Below are 22,837 nucleotides of genomic sequence, written 5' to 3'. Positions count from 1 at the left end.
CCCTAAGGATGGAAGTAAGCTCAAAACACACATGAAAATATAAAAACAATTGGTACTGACAAGAATTTTGTCCTTGACCAAACTTTAGTCAGGTTTCTTTGAGCTCTCTTCTAGATGAGGCCCAACATTTGGGCTTCCATGTCTGTCTTTGTATCACCCAATTTTAGCAACAATCTTGTTAAGTCGGTTTGTGAGAATTCCCCATCCTCAATATCTGATTATCCTTGATATCTGATCAAATTCCTAATCCTCCACCATCCCTCAGGTGATATCTGATCACCCTGGCCTGCTTTCAGCAATAATTCTATGAGATTTGTTTAGCTAGAATCTTCTCTTACCCCTGATGTCTCTTCTGAATAATTTTCCATTCACCAACCCCCTACCACAATCTTTGGCTATAAATCCCCACTTTTCCTTGTCATATTTGGAATTGAGCCTAGTTCTATACTGAGATTTCTTTGCTCTTATTACAATAGATACTGAGTAAAATATGTTTCTAACCATTTTAACTACTGTCAAGTTCTAGTTTTTCATTGACAGGTAGCATGATTAATTTTATCAAAATTTAGGTGATGAAGGACATTGGCAGATAACAGATTGAGCAAATATATTTGTAACATTGAAAACTAATGAGACAAAAATCCAGAAACATAAGACATCCTAAAACCGAAAAAAATACACAAGGTATGTAACCAGGTAATCAACAGAAAGAAAACACAAATGGGTAACTATACAAAAAGAAGTACTCGTATTCATTAGTAATAAGAGAAATGAAAACTAAACCAATATAGATACTAGATTCTACTAAAGAGATTAGTAAATGTTTCATAATTTGGTAACGCTAAATGGAATAGAATTAGGAATAAACATGTCAGCCCTGCAGAAAAATATCTGGAAGTGCTTGGGCAAATTGATCATTTTTATATCCTATTATATAGAAAGCCTTCTGCTGGGGAAAAAAAATCTTGTGAAATGCTTGACAGATCTCTAATGGGACACACATTTATCTATTCCTTGTTGCACTGCTTTTTTGATGGGAAAATAGAGGGAAACTCGGTGTCCATCACTAGCAGAAGATATAAGTACAATTCAACTTATACATGCCATGGAACACTTGACAGATGATTAAAGCAATAAACTAGATGCACACAGTAATATGGGTAGAATAAAATCTCTTGTTCAGTAAAAAAAAAAAAAAAAAAAAAAGCAGAATGTCACTTTCTGTATACTGAAAGCATTCAAATATAACATAAATTTTATACTACACAATATTAAAAATTACAAAGGAATACACATTAATTCAAAGCACCAAACCAATCACATTAAAGTGGTTGTTTTTGAGAGGGTGGAGAAAGGGGCAAATGTTGTTATGAAAGAATAAATGAACAAAATAAATGGAACCCTCTAGTGATCATTGATAATAGTTGCACAATAATGAGGCAAGAATGAACTCAAAATTTTTTAATTTACATATAGAAGAGGGCATTGATTTGACAGACAAGCTCTGAATGAAAGAAAAGCACTGAAAGAGAATGTAACAAACAACACAATCAAAAAATGTGTGGAATACCTAAATAGACATTTCTCCAAAGAAGACATAGAGATTGCCAACAAACACATGAAAGAAATGCTCAAATCACTAATTATTAGAGAAATGCAAATCAAAACTACAATGAGATATCATCTCACACTGGTCAGAATGGCCATTATCAAAAAATCTACCAACAATAAATGCTGGGACGGGTATGGAGAAAAGGGAACCTTCTTGCACTGTTGGTGGGAATGTAAATTGATACAGCCACTATAGAGAACAGTATGGAGGTTCCTTAAAAAAATAAAAATAGAGCTACCACGTGACCCAGCAATCCCACTACTGTGCATATACACTGAGAAAACCATAATTCAAAAAGACACATGCACCCCAATGTTCATTGTAGCCCTATTTACAATAGCCAGGACATGGAAACAATCTAAATGTCCATTAACAGAGGAATGGATAAAGAAGATGTGACACATATATACAATGGAATATTAGTCAGCCATATAAAGACTGAAACTGCGTCATTTGCAGAGGTGTGGATGGACCAAGAGACTGTCATACATAGTAAAGTCAGTCAGAAAGAGAAAAACAAATATCATATATAAATGCATATATGTGAAATCTTAAAAAAAATGGTATAGACGATCTTATTTTAAAAGGAGAAATAGAGATACAGATGTAGAGAACAAACTTATGGATACCAAGGTGGAAATGGGTGGGTGGGATGAATTGGGAGATTGGGATTGACATATATAAATCACTGATACTCTGTATAAAATGTATAACTAATGAGAACCTACTGTGTAGCACAGGGAACTCTACACAATGCTCTGTGGTGACCTAAATGGGAAGGAAATTTTAAAAGAGTAGATATATGTATACACATAGCTGACTCACTTTGCTGTACAGTAGAAACTAACACAGCATTGTAAAGCAACTATACTCCAATAAAAATTTAAAAATAATGAAAAGCTCAACAATAGAAAAAAAAAGAAGAGGATGAATGTACTGTGAATAAGAATTTGTTTTTAATGTTTCTGAAAGTCTGGATTACTTCAAGAATGAAGTTTTCTTTTTTTCCTGAGGGTTTTCAGAATTTCAATTACACTCGCAATTTTATATTAATATATATATATATATACACACACACACATATATAGTGTATTGTTATGAATGAAGAGTGCCAAGTATCAAAAATATTATATAATAGGAATAAAATTACAGAAGATATCAAGAGAAAAATTAACAAGACCTAACAGCAGAAAATTTGCTACTCAATGCATTTGAATTAAAACTTTATTATTACTAATTTATAAAACTTAATAGCATACTTATTCAAATCTTTACTCATTATAACTTTTTTCCTATTGTTAAACAGATTTTCCATTCTTAAGATTCACTAAGCTAGAATCTTTAGAAATCTTAAATATAAATTAAAATTTTTAGAATTTTTTTAAAGTGACCATTTGGTAAAATAAGATTATTTGTAACCTGCTACCAGTTTAGGACACAGTCAATTTAAATTAAATTTAAAGCAATGTAAATTTTAAAATGAATCAATATTTATAAGCTTACAGTTACATAATTATTCAAAATTTATCCACAAAAAAAGTCATATTAAAAGTGAATCCCAGGGCTTCCCTGGTGGCGCAGTGGTTGAGAGTCCGCCTGCCGATGCAGGGGACACGAGTTCGTGCCCCGGTCCGGGAGGATCCCACATGCCGCGGAGCGGCTGGGCCCGTGAGCCATGGCCACTGAGCCTGCGCGTCCGGAGCCTGTGCTCCGCAACGGGAGAGGCCACGGCAGTGAGAGGCCCGCATACCGCAAAAAAAAAAAAAAAAAAAAAAAAAAAAGTGAATCCCATATTTTACTATAATATAACAAAAATAAAGAACACATTGCCATCTTTTTTTAAGTGGTCAGTAACTAAAAATAGCAAAGCAGGTTCCAATCTACTTGAATTCTAAACATTTGTTGAGTAGATGTTCTGTGAGAATGGTTCCACATGTAGTTGTATTTTTGATGTATCAGTGGAGAGAAGGTGAGCTCCACATCCTACTCCTCTGCCATCTTGATCCACTCCGCTAAACATTTGTTAAGATTTCTGTGGTAACATTAGAAAAGATGGACATACTCAAAGCTGTACATTTGACATATAAACCTTTACTACAGCCTTTACTTTTTAAAATATTTTTCTTATTTTAATTAAAATTTGTTCAACCTCCAAAAATTGCTCAAGCAAAAAACTAATACTACTTTCAGTATGATTCTATAGTATGGTAGTAAATTGTGCATGAAGTGTTATTCTTTTAATTACAGGATGAACAAAATAGCTAAATTAGCCTCAGAAACAAGATCGAGTAGATTCTTGAAATGATAACGTATTTTGCTTTCCCTTCAGACACGAATTTATGCAAAAGTGGAAAGAAATCACAGTTACTTTGCTTCAGGAGGCAGTAACATGTTCTACTAAGCTAACATCAATAGTTAAAATATTTTCTCGGTTTCAGTTAATTTACAGGAAGACAATAAGCAAGTCTCAACTAATCCACATTAACTCAAATAACATTTCTATTTTTTAGGATTTACTAGGGAAAATTTTAAAAGTTAAATCACATTAAGTGAATTTATCATGACATAGTGTTAATATAAAAGAAATGTAACAACATATATATGTATCATAAAAAGATCAGTCCTAGAATACCACTTTTAACAAAAATATTATTTTATTTAGATATGATGGTAAGCTGGGACTAAGTGAGAGAGTAGCATTTGCATATATACACTACCAAATGTAAACTACATAGTTAGTGGGAAGCAGCCACATAACACAGGGAAATCGGCTCGGTGCTTGGTGTCCACCTAGAGGGGTGGGATAGGGAAGATGGGAGGGAGACACAAGAGGGAGGGGATACGGGGATATATGTATACATATAGCTGATTCACTTTGTTATGCAGCAGAAACTAACACACCATTGTAAAGCAATTATACTCCAATAAAGATGCTTAAAAAAATAAAATATATGTAACATTAAAAAAAAATGGGGCTTCCCTGGTGGCGCAGTGGTTGAGAATCCACCTGCCAATGCAGGGAACACGGGTTCGTGCCCCGGTCCGGGAAGATCCCACATGCCACGGAGCGGCTGGGCCCGTGAGCCATGGCCGCTGAGCCTGCGCGTCCGGAGCCTGTGCTCCGCAACGGGAGAGGCCACAACAGTGAGAGGCCTGCGTACCACAAAAAAAAAAAAAAAAAAAAAAAAGAAAGAAAAAAAAAAAGATGGTCATTTAATTAAAAAGAAAAATGCCATACTCTGCTAATATTAACTTGTATTCCAAGACTAACTCATATTCAAATAATTGTAACATTCAAACTTCTTAATTAGCATATGTGATATCAGATAGATATTTAAAAACAAATGATTAGAATTACATAATTGGAAAGAGCTATTTACTATTGAGTTCAGGAACTATTATTTTTAATTGATAGATTAATTGAGATTTGACAAAATATCTAAGCCTACTCAGTAGGCAATAAACACAATTCTAGGTAAGAGGGAAGTCTATAAATAGTTCTGTAGAAGACTATACCTAAAAGAGACTGGAATATTTGGTATATTACAAATCTTATACCTCAGGAACATAATTGCTATGGTGTTTCATACAATCTACAAAATCTATTCATACCATCCTAGAGTTGATCCAGTAGATTTTGCCATAATCAAAAATAGTGAAAAGTGAAAGTGAAAAACAAGGTTTTTAGAAGCAAGAACCAGATTGATACATGGAATAAAACAACACAATAATAGATAAAATTTTAGTCATACTTAAAAATATATGTGCTATGGAGTGAATATTTTGTGCCTCCCCAAAATTCATATGCTGAAGTCTTAATCCCTTGGTGTGGCTGTAATTTGGAGATAGGACTACTAAGAAAGTAATTAAGGTTACATGAATTCTTAATGGTGGTTCCTTGATACATTACAATTAATGTTCTCATAAGAAGGGACACAAGAGAGCTCACAAGAGGCCCTGTGAGGACATAAAGAAGAACACAATAATTTGTAAGACAAGAAAAGAGCCCTTACCCAAACCTGAACTGACTAGAACCTTATTCTTGGACTTCTATCCTCTAAAAGTGTGAGAAAATAAGTCTATGTTTTTTAAGGCACTCACTCTATGATATTTTGTTATGACAGCTGGAGTTGACTAATAGAATGTCTGCTAATTGTGCATTTCAGCTTTATGAGAATCTGTGAGTTGGTTAGATATAGCCAATGAACTTGGAAATGAACTCAAAATGTTACTCAACATTATAGAAATATTTTAAAAGAATGTTAAATATCATAATTAACTTATTCAGCATGCATTTGAAAATATAAATTTTTAAAAACAGGCATACTGAAAGCAGCAATCACTCACTCACCAAAAGTGCTTTAATCTAAGTTTGGGGAAAAATAAGTAATCTAAGTAATCTTTGCCATCAGAAGCACACTTTATATTTGGGCGCATAAATTGACAACCCAGGCTTTGGAGGTAGAGAGAGGAAATCAGGGGAAAAAAGCTTCTTAAAAATATTTTAATGAAAAGGACTTTGGGATGATCTTGTAGATATTGAGGAAACTATAAAGAACTTTAAGAAAAGGAGTAGCATGATAAAATTTGTGCCTTAAGACTCTTCTGATTTCAGAGAGAAGAATAGACTCAGAGAGAAAAACCCAAACCGATAGCAGAGAGTCAAGACAGAACAATAATAAAATCTAAGTGTGAGATAATGAAGGCCTGACACCATGCAACTGCCAATGTATTGAAGGAGAAGGGTAAGTCTTGATATATATTTAGTTTTAGAATCCATTTAATAGTATCTATGCCTGACTATATTTTAGAGAGATAGTAAATTGAAATAAATATTTCTGGCTACTATGACTAGGGAAATTCTGTGACTGAAAAAAATGGCAGATATAGGAGTAAATATATTAAATTAAATTTTAGAATTATTGATTTTAAGTTGTCAGGTGTAAAAGTGGACATATTCATTACACATAGATATATAAGGTTAGAGCTCAGACTGGAGAAAATTATGATCTAGAGATGCATGTGTGGCTAAACACCAAATACAGTTGTACTTCAATATCCAAGGGGATTTGTTCCAGGAATCCCCACACCAAAATCTGAGGATGCTCAAGTCCCTCATATAAAATGGCATAGTATAGTCATCTCTGCATATCCCAGGGTTCTGCATCCATGAATTCAAACAACTGTCGATCAAAATCTGTGCTTGGTTGAATATGCAGGTGAAGAACCATTTAAGATCTAGGGAAGACTGTTCATCAACTAGCAACATCTTATCGAGAGTGATATAAAGAAGAAAAAGGTACACTTCATAAGCTATTCACTCCATATTTATTAAGTATCCATTTCTGCAAATAAATAAGCCTGAAGTTACTGATTTGAAACAAAAATAAGCACTGATTATTTCTAGTTTATGTAGGCCATGATTCAAATAAGCCATATGAGTATGACATATTTGCTGGCCAAAATCTAAGGTTCAACTGTAATATATGAAAGCTAGATCTGGAGTAATTTAATTCATTTACATGTCTGATAGATGATGTTGACTATCACCTGGGGGCTTAGCTAGGACTGCCAGGCAGAAGACCTGCATGTGGCCTCTGTATATAACCTGATCTTTCTCACAATATTTTGACTGTATTACAGAAGTAAGCTATCAGAATAAAAACAGTGTTTTGGGGGGAGGAAACCATGTTATCTTGTATAATCTAGCTTTGGAAATTAAGCAGTATCATTCTATTTGTTTTAGTTACAGAGGTCCACCAAGTTTAAAGATTGTATCTTACTATTTCGTGGTCAACATAACAATGAATAAAAAGCATTGGGATATGAAAGAGGAAATAAAAGTGAGACCAGATATTGATGAAATTCAAAAGAGAAAAAATGTTTTAAAAACCCATGAGAGTATGCCCAGTAGTGGGATTGCTGTGTTGTATGATAGTTCTATTTTTAGTTTTTTAAGGAACCTCCCTACTGTTCTCCATAGTGACTGTATCAATTTACATTCCCATCAACAGTGCAAGAATATTTCCTTTTCTCCACACCCTATCCAGTATTTATTATTTGTAGATTTTTTGATGATGGCCAATCTGACCGGTGTGAGATGATATCTCATTGTAGTTTTGATTTGCATTTCTCTAATGATTAATGATGTTGAGCATTCTTTCATGTGTTTGTTGGCAATCTGTATATCTTCTTTAGAGAAATGTCTATTTAGGTCTTCTGCCCATTTTTGGATTGGGTTGTTTTTTGTTGTTGTTGTTATTGAGCTGCATGAGCTGCTTGTAAATATTGGAGATTAATCCTTTGTCAGTTAATTCATTTGCAAATATTTTCTCCCATTCTGAGGGTTGTCTTTTGGTCTTGTTTATGGTTTCCTTTGCTGTGCAAAAGCTTTTAAGTTTCATTAGGTCCCATTTGTTTATTTTTGTTTTTATCTCCATTTCTCTAGGAGGTGGGTCAAAAATCATCTTGCTATGATTTATGTCATAGAGTGTTCTGCCTATGTTTTCCTCTAAGAGTTTGATAGTGTCTGTCCTTACATTTAGGTCTTTAACCCATTTTGAGTTTATTTTTGTGTATGGTGTTAGGGAGTGTTCTAGTTTCATACTTTTACATGTACTTGTCCAGTTTTCCCAGCACCACTTATTGAAGAGTCTGTCTTTTCTCCACTGTATATTGTTGCCTCCTTTTTCAAAGATAAGGTGACCATATGTGCGTGGGTTTATCTCTGATCTTTCTATTCTTTTCCATTGATCACTATTTCTGCTTTTGTGCCAGTAGCATACTGTCTTGATTATTGTAATTTTGTAGTATAGTCTGAAGTCAGGGAGTCTGATTCCTCCAGCTCCATTTTTCAATCTCAAGATTGCTTTGGCTATTCAAAAAGGGTCATGTACCAAAATGTTCATGGCAGCTCTATTTACAATAGCCAGGACATGCAAGCAACCTAAGTGTCCATCAACAGATGAATGGATAAAGAAGATGTGGCACATATATACAATGGAATATTACTCAGCCATAAAAAGAATAGAAACTGAGTTATTGGTAGTGAGGTGGATGGACCATGAATCTGTCATACAGCATGAAGTAAGTCAGAAAGAGAAAAACAAATACTGTATGCTAACACATACATATGGAATCTAAGAAAAAAACAAAAAGGTCATGAAGAACCTAGGGGTAAGACAGAAATAAAGACAGAAACCTACTAGAGAATGGACTTGAGGATATGGGGGGGGGAAGGGTAAGCTGTGACAAAGTGAGAGAGTGGCATGGACATATATACACTACCAAACGTAAAATAGATAGCTAGTGGGAAGCAGCCTCATAGCACAGGGAGATCAGCTGGGTGCTTTGTGACCACCTAGTGGGGTGGGCTAGGGAGGATGGGAGGGAGGGAGATGCAAGAGGGAAGAGATATGGGAACATATGTATATGTATAACTGGTTCACTTTGTTATAAAGCAGAAACGAACACACCACTGTAAAGCAATTATACTCCAATAAAGATGTTAAAAAAAAAAGACCCATGAGAATAAAAGGTGGTTCTTTGTAAAAAATCAATAAAATTTTTAACACACTAGGTAAAATTGCTAAGAACAAAGAGAAAAGACATTCTCAATATCAGGGAAGAAAATGAGGGTACTAATACAGATCCAACAGTCATTGAAATAATAAAATAGAAATACTTTGAAAATAATTAAACTCATAATTTTGAAAACTTAGATTAACTGGAACAATTCTTTGAAATAAATTTTTTAAAACTACCAAATTTAACTAAAAATGAAACAGATAACCTGAATGGCTCTAGATAAATTAATACAATTAAGCTTGTGATTAAATCTTGCCAAAGAAGGTACTAAAGACCTCAAAATAGCTCCACTAGGAATTCTCCCAAGTGTTTCAGGAAGAAATAATAGTGATTTCACAAAATTGCTTCCAGGAAACAAAAAAAATTTAATATATCCAAACTTATTTATGAAGTCATAATAACCCTGCTACAACTATCAAAGATATTACAAGGAATTGTTAACTAAACACCAATATGTCTCATAAAAATAGACACAAACATTCTTCCAAAACATTACCAAATTGAATCTAGCAACATGTATAAAGGATACTACATAATAACAAAATAAGTTTGTCCCAGGAATGCCAACATGGTTCACCATTACAATATCAGTCTACGAAATCATAATAAGAAGAGAGTAAAAAATAAAAGTCATATGTACATCTCAGTAAATGACAAAAAAAATTTCACAAAATTCAACACTCATCAAACTGCAAATAACATTGAATCTATATAACCTTATAAAAAAGCATCTGCAAAAATCCTACTACTCACATCATACATATAGTGAAAAACTGAATGCTTTTCTCCAATATCAAAAATAAGATTATCCACTCCCACCACTTCAACACAATGATGTAGTCAATGTCCCAATTAGTAGAATAAGAAAAAATTACTACTAATAAAGAGCATAATGCTTTAAAGGGAAAAAAATAAATATGTCTCTATTCTCAGATCATTTAAGTATCTATGGAGAAAATCTAAAGGAATCTTAATAATGTTTTAAAAGCTCCTGAAGTAATAAATGAATTTAACAAAGTTGCAAAATACAAGGTCAACATAAATAATTAACTCTATAACTGCACTATAAATAATTAGAAAGTGAAAGGTAAAAGTATCATTTAAAATAGCTTCAAAAACATGAAATATTAGTTAAATATCTAATAATATATGTAAAATATGTATGCTGAAAACTGGAAAACCATGATAACAAATTAAAAGATACCTAAATCTATTTCAGGGACATAATTTTCAGCATTTTTGGTACATATTCATAAACTCAGTACAAAATTTCCATGGGAAGGTGAAATAAATGTAATTTATTCTGTTTAGCCAAAACAGTTTTGAAAAAGAGGAACAAAATTATAGAACTTGTTCTCAAGAATTACTATAAACTACAGTAATCCTGACAGGGATTACTACTCCCAAGTACTTGAAAAATACACATAAGAAAGAGTTGGCAGGTAGGCTGGACTCTTTTGGATTCTAATCCATTATAACATGCTGGTACTAAAAGTTTGTTAGAGGTTAGTTTTTGTTTTGTTTTGTTTTGTTTTTTTCCTTATTCCCATCTATAGTAGATTTTTCTTCTTCCTGCTTTACCAGTTAAGATATCAGCTGTAGGTGTTTTAAATCCTAGAGTTGTATTTAGGTGGCTTTAATACTGTTCTCTGTTGAATTTTAAAGATTACATTTTTGTAATTCAGTCTTTTTTAATGGAGAGGGTAACAGGTTTATGGTTTTTGACGCTGTTGTTGTTTTTCTTAATGTTTTCCATGAATTTATGTATTCCAACCAGAAGTACATAATGCACTATTAGTCTAAGTTTTAAATTTAAAAAGTAAAACATGTTCTCAGAAAGAGTATATTGAATTTTCTACATGCCACTGAATAAAGGTAAAATAAGGTTAGTAATGATGTTCTCTACATTTATTTAATGCTTACTCTGTGTCAGACACTGTCATAAGCATCCCTAGTTACTCATGTACCAACTCTTACAGTATCTATCAAATGAAAAGATGTTATTTTTTTTTGCTTAATGTTACATAGTTTGTAAGTTGTGGAATTCATAGTTGAACACTTGTAGTCTGATTACTGAGAGAGGTTTATCTTCCAAGTTTCTGCTTGATCAAAATCTGAAAGTTGAAACAATAAATGCATTTCACAGTCAATTTCAAAACTTTGAGCCATACTTCCTTCTTTTTGGTTGTTTTTACTTATGGAAGTAATATATCTTTACATAGTTACACTTAGGTAAAAATGTATTAAGGCAATCTCAGAAAAATACATCTTCATCATCTTATGGTTCTATTCCCCTAAAAATAACATTACAAAGCTTACATATTTTACCACAGTCAACAGACATTCTGTCAAGCATTTGTGTGTGCCTGAATTCATTAATTTCACCTCACCTCCATTTACTAATTAAATATACAGTAGAATTTGTACTTATGTTCTTCTCTTCTGACACTTTGTTGCCAATAGAATGTCATTCCATTCTCATCCTTATAAATTCCAGTTCTAAATATGCCATTTTTAAAAAGTCATTTCTGGTCTGTCACCCTGGATAGATGTATCTCCTTTCTTGAAAAGGGAAATTTAAGTAAATTTCTTAAAAGTATAGTGATTCATTTTTTTTCTTAAATTCTTATATGCGAAACATGGTCAAATGAATCATTTGAAAAGCTTAGATATTTTCATTAGCCTTGAAACAACTCAACAACAAAGATATGTTCAAAATAAGTTGTCAGTACTAAATCAGAAGTTCTGAAATTTTGCCAAAATTATTATTCAATAGTCTCCTTTCCTTCACAAGTTCATAATTTTAGTTTTAAGGCAGCAGAAAAAAAAACCCATCCTTTGACTTTCACTATACACAGCTTTGGATATCCTTGTTTATGAATGAATAATTATGTTATTTGTTAAGATTCTTGGTATTTAATGACATTAATGTATTTAAAATACTTTCAAAGCATAAACAATTATGTCATCCAAACTACTAATTCCACTGAGAATTCAATGAATAAAGTCATCAAAACTGTTTTAGGTTTACATATTTATGAATGTCTTATGTCCACCTTCACATTCTGATCAATTCAAAATTGCTTCTCTCTCTGCTCAGTTGTAGCCCCTACATTTAAGCTAACTACATAACAGAAGAAATGTGTATGATATCTGTGGTAGGCAGAATTGTAAAATGGTTACCTAAGATTCCTGGCCCCTGGTTATTCAATCAAACAATAATCTAGATACTTTTGTGAAGGAATTTTGCCAATATAAGTTAGGTTACTGATCAGTTATTTGTTTGAGAGATTATTTCTATGGACCTAATGTAATCACAAGCAGAGTTCTCTCCAAGTAGCAGCAGAAGAAGTCAAAGAAATTCAAACATGGAAAGGATTTGCTATGCTGCTGCTGGCTTTAAAGATGGAAAGCATCACATGCAAGAACTGGAGAGTGGCCTTCAGGTGATGAGAGCAACCACTTGAGATTGCCAGCAAGGAAATGGAAACCAGAGCCCTAGAACTGCAAAAAACTGGATTTTGCCAAAAGCCTGAATGAAGTAGATTTTTAGAAGTGGATTTATCCCCTGAGCTTCCATGTGTGAACCCAACATTGCTGACACATTGATTTCAGCCTTGTGAGGCTCCAAGTAGAGAAATCAGTCAAGCCCACCTCTACTTCAGACCTAAAAAACTGAGACTAAAATAAAATGGGTGTTGTTTTAAGCTGAAATTTTTTGATAAATTTGTTATGCAGCAATAGAAAGCCAACAATATATTTAATTCCATCATTGTGACAGAGTAGACCACAAGGCACAAGATAATTATTTAAACATTTTGCCAGTACTTCCATCAGTTTATTGTAATTTTGTACTTACTGTGTTCTTCTCTTCCAATTATTATTTGGAATAATTTAGAGGTGAAATAATAGATTTTAATTAGGTTGAACTGGAATGTTCTAGATGCAATGGAAGTCATTATCTATTGTTCATCTTCTGCAAATTATTGTAATTTTTAAAGCATGATAGGCATTTTATCTTATGTTTATTATGACTATAGGTCCAATAAATCAGAAACTTAGGTATTTATATTTTAATATTAAGTTAAGTTATTCAAAAAGTATCTGTTCTCAAACTAGAACCCTCAAAGCACTATAGCAGGTACTGAACTTAAAATGTTGAGCACAAAAGATAAGGTCCTGTATTAAATCATTCAATAAAGTTATTATAAAAATAAATATATAACTATAATTATAAAAACCCTTATGAAGAAAAAACATATACTGCTGTGAAACTATATAATATAGAATTGTTCCTGGTTTAGGGTTTTAGGAAAAAGCTTCTCTGAAGAAATATATATCAAGCTGACATTGGAAAGATGAGGAAGAACCATATAGATGAATAAAGGGGGGAAATGATTCCAGATAGAGAGAACAACATGTGCAAAGCTTTTTGGTGGGATAAAGCTTGATTCCTTTAAGAAACTGAAAAAAGACCATTTGCTGAAGTGGTGAGAATGTATTGGGTTGGCCCAAAAGTTCGTTTGGTTAATGAATACATTGTTCAATAAAGTTCTTGGTGAAAATGAAAAATGTGTCTTCTACTTCTACTTAAAACCAAAGGAACTTTTGAGCCAACCCGATCCCTGGGAATGAGGCTTAAGATTTATAAGCAGGAGACTAATCATAAGGTATTGGAGGTTTTGTTAAGTATTTTTGTGTTCAACTTAAACAAAATGGAAGGAATCAAATCAGAATTATTTGGCAAAATCAAAACAGAATTTTTTAAAATTCTGCTTTGGTTTGTGATTTGATACTAAGTTGGAAGGAGCTGGTTAGAGAATGAAAGAGTGGTAGGAAGAAATTAAAGTATTCTAGGCAATAGATTATGCTTAATTGGATTAAGGTAGTAACAGTGAGTGTAGAAAAAAGTAATTGAGTATTAGACGTACTTGAAAGTTTTATATATATATATATAAAATGTTGATATATTGGATGTGGAAGTTCAAGGAATTCTTTGTGATAACATAGATTTTTTAAAAAATACTTGGATATATATGGGTGACATTTCATGAGACAGATAACATAAGAAAGATTCTATCAACAGAGAGAAAGATTATGAAATGACCCAGGGCATATTAGATTTGTTGTTTTATTTGGAACATCTAGATAAAAATTTCAAGTAGTGAGTTGGCTGCATTGTTCAGAATTTTAGAGAAGAGTTGAAAGTCTATGATGGGAATCTGGAAGTCCTTGACATATGTGTAATATAATGTTGGGTACAGTGTACATAAATGAGGAAATAGGACTCTATTTCCCTCTAGTTCTCTACATTCAGGGAGATATATAAGAAGCTAAGAAGACCTGAGGCTTGCTGTTGAGATATACACACTGTTTAATGACAGAATTAAGGGTGAGACTAAAACAGATTTACTAAAGAGATGGGAGAAAACCCAGCAGAGAGTAGAGTTGTGGAAATCAAAGAAAGTACATGTTTCCAAAAGGAGCAGGAGAATAACAATCTCAAATATTTCTAATAGTGCAAGTGAGATAAAAAATAAAACATGGAAACTATGTTTGGAACCACTATGATTGAGAATTCTGTTGTTCATCTTTTAGAAAAGCTATTTAATAGTTACATCTGGGGGATAGCTTCAAGATGGTGGAGGAGTAAGACATGGAGATCACTTTCTTCCCCACAAATACATCAAAAATACATCTACATGTGGAAGAGCTCCTACAGAACACCTACTGAACGCTGGCAGGAGATATCAGACTTCCAAAAAGCTAGGTGGCAAACAGAGTCTTGGTATTCCAGCTGGGTGTAAGGCTTGAGTCTCTGAGGTGGGAGGGCTGAGTTCAAGACACTGGTCCACTGGAGACCTCAGAGCCTCACGTAATATCAAACGGTCAAAGCTCTCTCAGAGGTCCTCATCTCAATGTTAAGACCCAGCTCCACTCAAGGACCAGCAGCTACAGTGCTAGACACTCTATGTCAGACAGCTAGAAAGACAGGAAAACAACCCCACTCCTTAGCAGAGAGGCTGCCTAAAATCATAATAAGTTCACAGACACGTGAAACATATACCAGATGTGGTCCTGCCCACCAGAAAAACAAGATCCAGCATCATCCACCAGATCACAGGCATGAGTCCACTCCACCAGGAAGCCTACACAACCAACTAAATCAGACTTACCCAAGGGGGCAGACATCAAAAACAACAGGAACTATGAACCTGCAACCTGCAGAAAGGAGACCCCAAACACAGTAAGGTAAACAAAATGAGAGGACAGAAAAATACACAGCAGATGAAGGAGAAAGGTAAAAACCCACCAGATCAAACAAATGAAGAGGAAATAGGCAGTCTACCTGAAAAATAATTCAGCGTAATGATAGTAAAGATGAGCCACAATTTGGAAATAGAATGGAGACAATACAAGAAAAGTTTAACAAGGACTCAGAAGAACTAAAGAGCAAACAAACAATGAAGAGCACAATAAATGAAATTAAAAATTCTCTAGAATTCTAGAGAATTCTAGAATCTATTGATTGTAGAAGGAATCAATAGCAGAATAACTAAGGCAGAAGAATGGATAAGTGACTTGGAATATGAAATACTGGAAATAACTAGTGCAGAGCAGAATAAAGAAAAAAGAATGAAAAGAATTGAAGACAGTCTCAGAGATATCTGGGATAACATTAAACACCCCAACATTCGAATTATAGGGGTCCCAGAAAAAGAAGAGACAAAAGAAAGGAAGTAACAAATATTTGAAGAGACTACAGTTGAAAACTTCCCTAATATGGGAAAGGAAATAGTCAGTCAAGTCCAGGAAACACAAAGAGTCCCATACAGTATAAATCCAAGGAGAATTATGGCAAGATATATATTTATCAAACTATCAAAAATTGAATACAAAGCAAAAATATTAAAAGCAGCAATGGAAAAGCAACAAATAACATACAAAGGAATCCCCATAAGGTTAAGAGCTCTTTTTTCAGCAGAAACTCTGCAAGCCAGAAGTGTGTGGCAGGACATATTTAAAGTGATGAAAGAGAAAAACCTACAACCAAGATTACTTTACCCAGCAAGGATTTCACTCAGATTTGATAGAGAAATTAAAACCTTTATGGACAAACAAAAGCTAAGAGAATTCAGCACCACCAAACCAGCTTTACAACAAAACATAAAGGAACCTCTCTAGGCAGGATACACAAGAGAAGGAAAAGACCTACAATAACAAACCAAAAACAATTAAGAAAAATGTAAATAGAATACACATATCAATAACTACCTTAAATGTAAATAGATTAAATGCTCCAATTAAAAGTCATAGACTGGCTGAATGGATACAAAAACAAGACCTCTATGTATGCTGTCTACAAGAGACCAAATTCAGAGCTAGGGACTAATACAGACTGAAAGTGGGGGAATGGAAAAAGATATTCCATGCAAATGGAAATCAAAAGAAAGCTGGAGTAGCAATTCTCATATCAGGCAAAAGAGACTTTAAAATAAAGTCTCTTTTACAAGAGACAAAGAAGGAAACTACATAATGATAAAGGATCAATCCAAGAAAAAGATATAAGAAAAGTAAGTATTTATGCACCCAACATAGGAACATCTCAATAAATAAAGCAACTGCTAACAGCCATAAAAGGGGAAATTGAAAGTAACACAATAATAGTAGGGGCCTTTAACACCTCACTTTCACCAATGGACAGATCATCCAAAATAAAAATAAATGATGAAACACAAATTTTAAATGAAACACTAAACCAGTTGGACTTAATTAATATATATAGGACATTCCATCAAAAAAAACACCCCACAAAAACAAAAAACCAGAATACTCTCTTTTCTCAAGTGATCATGGAACATTCTCCAGGATAGATCATATCTTGAGTCACAAATCAACTCTTGGTAAATTTAAGAAAATTGAAATCATATCAAGTATCTTTTCTGAGCACAACACTATGAGACTAGATATCAATTATAGGAAAAAGATATGTGAAAAATACATACACATAGAGGCTAAACAATACACTACTTAATAACCAACAGATCACTGAAGAAATAAAAGAGGAAATAAAAAATACCTAGAAACAAATGACAATGAAAACACAGTGACGCAAAACCTATGAGATGCAGCAAAAGCAGTTCAAAGAGGGAAGTTTATAGCAATACAATCCTACCTCAAGAAACAAGAAACACCTCAAATTAACAACCTAACCTTACACCTAAAGCAATTAGAGAAAGAATTTTTTTAAAGTTAGCAGAAGGAAAGAAACCAAAGATCAGATAAGAAATAAATGAAAAAGAAATGAAGGAAACAAGAGCTGAGATAAATAAAACTAAAACTGGTTCTTTGAGAAGATAAATGAAATTGATAAACCACTAACCAGACTCATCAAGAAAAAAAAAGGAAGAAGACAAATCAATAGAAGTAGAAATGAAAAAGGAGAAGTAACAACTGACACTGCAGAAATACAAAAGATCATGAGAGGTTACTACAAGCAACTATATGCCAATAAAATGGACAATCTGGAAGAAATGGACAAATTCTTAGAAAAGCACAACCTCCCGAGACTGAACCAGGAAGAAATAGAAAATATAAATGGACCAATCACAAGCACTGAAATTGAAATTGTGATTAAAAATCTTCAAAAAAGAAAAGCTGAGGACCAGATGGCTCCACACGCGAATTCTATCAAACATTTAGAGAAGAGCTAATACCTATCCTTTTCAAACTCTTCCAAAATATAACAGAGAGAGGAAAACTCCCAAACTCATTCTATGAGACCACCATCACCATGATACCAAAACAAGACAAATATGTCACAAAAAAGAAAACTACATACCAATATCACTGATGAACACAGATGCAAAAATCCTGAAAAAAATACAAGCAAACAGAATACAACAGCATGTTAAAAGGATCATAAACAATGATCAGTTGGGGTTTATCCCAGGAATCTAAGGATTCTTCAGTATATGCAGGTCAACCAATGTGATAAACCATATTAACAAACTGAAGGAGAAAATATATATGATCCTCTCAATAGATGCAGAAAAAGCTTTCAACAGAATTCAACACCCATTTATGATTTAACCCTCCAGAGTGTAGGCATAGAGGGAACTTACCTCAACATAGTAAAGGCCATATATGACAAGCCCACAGCTACCATCGTTCTCAATGGTGAAAAATTGAAACCATTTCCACTAAGATCAGGAACAAGACAAGGTTGCCCAATCTCACCACTATTATTCAAAGTAGATTTGGAAGTTTTAGCCACAGCAACCAGAGAAGAAAAAGAAGAAAAAGGAAACCAAACTGGAAAAGAAGAAGTAAAACTGTCACTGTTTGCACATGACATGATACAATACATAGAGAATCCCAAAGATGCTACCAGAAAACTACTAGAGCTAATCAATGAATTTCATAAAGTAGCAGCAAATAAAATTAATGCACAAAAATCTCTTGTGTTCCTATACACTAATGATGAAATATCTGTAAGAGAATTTAAGGAAACACTCCCATTTACCATTGCAACATAAAGAATAAAATACCTAGGAATAAACTACCTAAGGAAACAAAAAACTTGTATGTAGAAACTTATAAGACCCTGATGAAAGAAATTAAAGATGATACAAACAGATGGAGAGATATACCATATTTTTGGATTGGAATAATCAAGATTGTGAAAATGACTATACTATCCAAAGCAATATACAGATTCAGTGCAATCCCTATCAAACTACCACTGGAATTTTTCACAGAACTAGAACAAAAATTTCACAATTTGTATGGGAACACAAAAGCACCCAAATAGCTAAAGCAATCTTGAGAAAGAAAAACGGAGCTGGAGGAATCAGGCTCCTTTACTTCAGACTATACTACAAAGCTACAGTAATCAAAAGAGTATAGTACTGGCACAAAAACAGAAATATAGATCAATGGGACAGGATAGAAAGCCCACAGATAAAACCACAAACATATGGTCACCTTATCTTTGAAAAAGGAGGCAACAATATACAATGGAGAAAGACAGACTCTTCAATAAATGGTGCTGGGCAAACAGAACAGCTATATGTAAAATAATAGAATTAGAACACTCCATAACACCATACACAAAAATGAACTGAAAATGGATTAAAGATCAAATCTAAAGATCTAAATGTAAGGTCAGATACTATTAAAACTCTTAAAGGAAAACATAGGCAGAACACTATATGACATAAATCACAGCACGATCCTTTTTGATCCACCTCATAGAGTAATGGAAATAAAAACAAAAGAAACAAATGGGGCCTAATGAAACTTAAAAGCTTGTAGAGCCAAAGAACCCATAAACAATATGAAAAGACAACCCTCAGAATGGGAGAAAATATTTGCAAATGAAACAACTGACAAAGGATTAATCTCCAAAATATACAGACAGTCCATGCAGCTCAATATAAAAAAATCAAACAACCCAGTCCAAAAATGGGCAGAAGATCTAAATAGACATTTCTCCAAAGAAGATACAGATTGCCAACAAACACATGAAAGGATGTTCAACATCACTAATCATTAGAGAAATGCAAATCAAAACTACAATGAGGTATAACCTGACACCAGTCAGAATGACCATCATCAAAAAATATACAAACAATAAATGCTGGAGAATGTGTGGAGAAAAGAGAACCCTCTTTCACTGTTTGTGGGAATGTAAATTGATACACCCACTATGGAGAGCAGTATGGAGGTTCCTTAAAAAACTAAAAATAGAACTACCATATGACCCAGCAATTCTACTACTGAGAATATACTCTGAGAAAAGCACAATTCAAGAAGCTTCATGTATCACATTGTTCATTGCAGCTCTATTTACAATAGCAAGGACATGGAATCAATCTAATTGTCCATCGACAGATGAATGGAAGAAATTGTGGCATACATATACAATGGAATATTACTCAGCCATAAAAAAATGAAACTGAGTTATTTGTAGTGATGTGGACGGACACACATATGAGAATTCCTTGTTTTCCTAGAAAGAAAAAAATGACTGTCCTTGTATCTTACTTGAGAATGGTATAATTAACATATTTAAAAATAAAAATTTTTAACATCTTTGAGTATAACTGTTTTACAATAGTGTGTTAGTTTCTCCTTTACAACAAAGTGAATCAGTTATACATATACATATGTTCCCATATCTCTTCCCTCTTGTGTCACCCTCCCTCCCACCCTCCCGATCCCACCCCTCTAGGTGGTCACAAAGCACAGAGGTGAACTCCCTGTGCTATGTGGCAGCTTCCCACCAGCTATCTAACTTACATTTGGTAGTGTGTATATGTCCCTGTCACTCTCTCACATTATCACAGCTTACCCTTCCCCCTCCCCATATCCTCAAGTCCAATGTCTAGTAGGTCTGTGTTTTATTCCCATCCTACCACTAATCTCTTCATGACATTTTTTTTTCTTAGATTCCATATATATGTGTTAGCATATGGTATTTGTTTTTCTCCTTCTGACTTACTTCACTCTGTATGACAGATTCCAGGTCTATCCACCTCATTACAAATAACTCAGTTTCATTTCTTTTTATGGCTGAGTAATATTCTGTTGTATATTAAAAATAAAATTTTAAATAACATAGCTGTTTGTAATTGTTGACAGACATGGTAGGAATTTTAAGAAACTTGACCCTCAACTTTTATTTACTTTATAATGTGAAAATATCTCAGTTACCAAAATATATGTACTATTGTATAATTTTATAGTGATGCTATTCTTAACAATGATCAGTGCTTACAAATGATTATCTCTATAATATTTATTGTGTATTCCTCAAAGTAACATATGAAATACATCTACTTTGCACAAATAAAAATTATATAATAAGTATAATTTGTGATGTGAAATTGACAAAGTGCCATTTTTAACATTTGTGGATTTCATATGTGAGACAATTAAGAGAAACAGTGAGAATCCTTCATCATTGTGACATTTTTTTCAGGCTCCAATGATGTGAAAGTTTTATTTTTATTTCACCTAAACATTTTGAGATTTACAAAACACAACTCATGTTTTTTCCTGTATATTTATATCAAAGATGAGTACTCATAGCTGGATGCTAGTTTTGTAGCAATTAATGATGAAGCACTATGTTCTGCTTTCCTTCATAAATGTGTTTACTTGTACACAAAGAGCAATACTCATCTCTTTTGTAGTGTACTCTTTTTCTATCCCAAGAGTAACTGTTAAGTTTCTTTGTTCACAGGTTTCTCCTCTCACTATGACAGTTTTAAAACATTGATGCATTGATGTATGCTATTTTCCTTATTTTTACATATTTTCAGTTTTTAGGGTTTTTTTCCCTCCATAGATACATGATTTTTTGACTAGATAAGAAAATTTTGTTCCCAAATTCATAAGCTACATGACTAATAAAGTTCTGAATGATGCTTTCATTTAAAACTTTGTCTTATTTATTTCTTTAAAGTGCAAATAAATAACTGGGGAATATTTTGATACTGATTTATATACTTTAATTTTGTGTCTTTAATTGTATGTATGGTGTCTGTCTCTGTTCAAGATGTTTATATGTGTGACTATAACTTGTTATTAGATAGTTGAGCTATTCAACACATCACTGAAATTAGTATTTGAACCATAAAATACCACAATATTTGGTTCTAAGATCTACTATGAGCTTCTTGAAATACCATGGGTACATAGTTTCTTCTCTTTTATTAATTAAGAATTCTCTCATTCTTAAATAAATTTTACAGTTCTAAATCAAAATATTCAATTAAGTATGAAAACAAAATCTGAAATTCAAGCATTTTAGTCTCTTTCTTATGCCAGAGATTAGGGCACGGTTATCATTCTCTTGTTTTAGTTACTATTTAAGTACAAAATTTTTGTTATTTAGAGTTAGTGGTTTCACAGAATTCAGTTAATATAGATTTTTCTTTATTTATATTTAAGCTACTTTGACATCAAGTCCAAATATATTTTTGCAAGCAGGAAAGAAAAATCAAGGCTCAGCAAAATTTTTTGACTTGCCTAAGTTTAGTAAATAGAAATATTCACAAAGAATTGATTTATCTCTTTACTTTTACATGTGAACCTTAGGCAGATTTAATATAAGAAGTACTGAAAAACAATGAGTTTAGAGAATTGTTATCCATTGTAGAATGTGTGTGTATAGCATTTAAAATTGAATTTCATATGTACCCAACTTTTCAGGCACCCAACATTTTTTTTGCTTCAGGTGCATGTCTTTCAATTAGATCTATTATTATTATTATTATTTATTTATTTTTTTTTGCAGTACGCGGGCCTCTCACTGTTGCGACCTCTCCCATTGTGGAGCACAGGCTCCGGACGCGCAGGGTCAGTGGCCATGGCTCACAAGGCCCAGCCGCTCTGCGACATTTGGAATCTTCCCAGACTGGGGTACGAACCCGTGTCCCCTGCATCGACAGGCGGATTCTCAAACACTGAGCCACCAGGGAAGTCTTCCATTATTTTTTTAAACTAATTTTGTAGCTTATTGAAACGTGAATATTGTTTATTTATAATCTTTGTGGAGAATTCTACAGAATCTGAGAATGTCATTCTATTTTATTGTGATTTATTAACCTTTTAGTGAATATGCTATGA

The sequence above is a fragment of the Kogia breviceps genome, chromosome 16 (assembly GCF_026419965.1).
Source record: "Kogia breviceps isolate mKogBre1 chromosome 16, mKogBre1 haplotype 1, whole genome shotgun sequence".
Classification (NCBI taxonomy): domain Eukaryota; kingdom Metazoa; phylum Chordata; class Mammalia; order Artiodactyla; family Physeteridae; genus Kogia; species Kogia breviceps.
The sequence above is the reverse complement of the archived record's forward strand: the minus strand, read 5'-3'. Positions refer to the sequence as shown.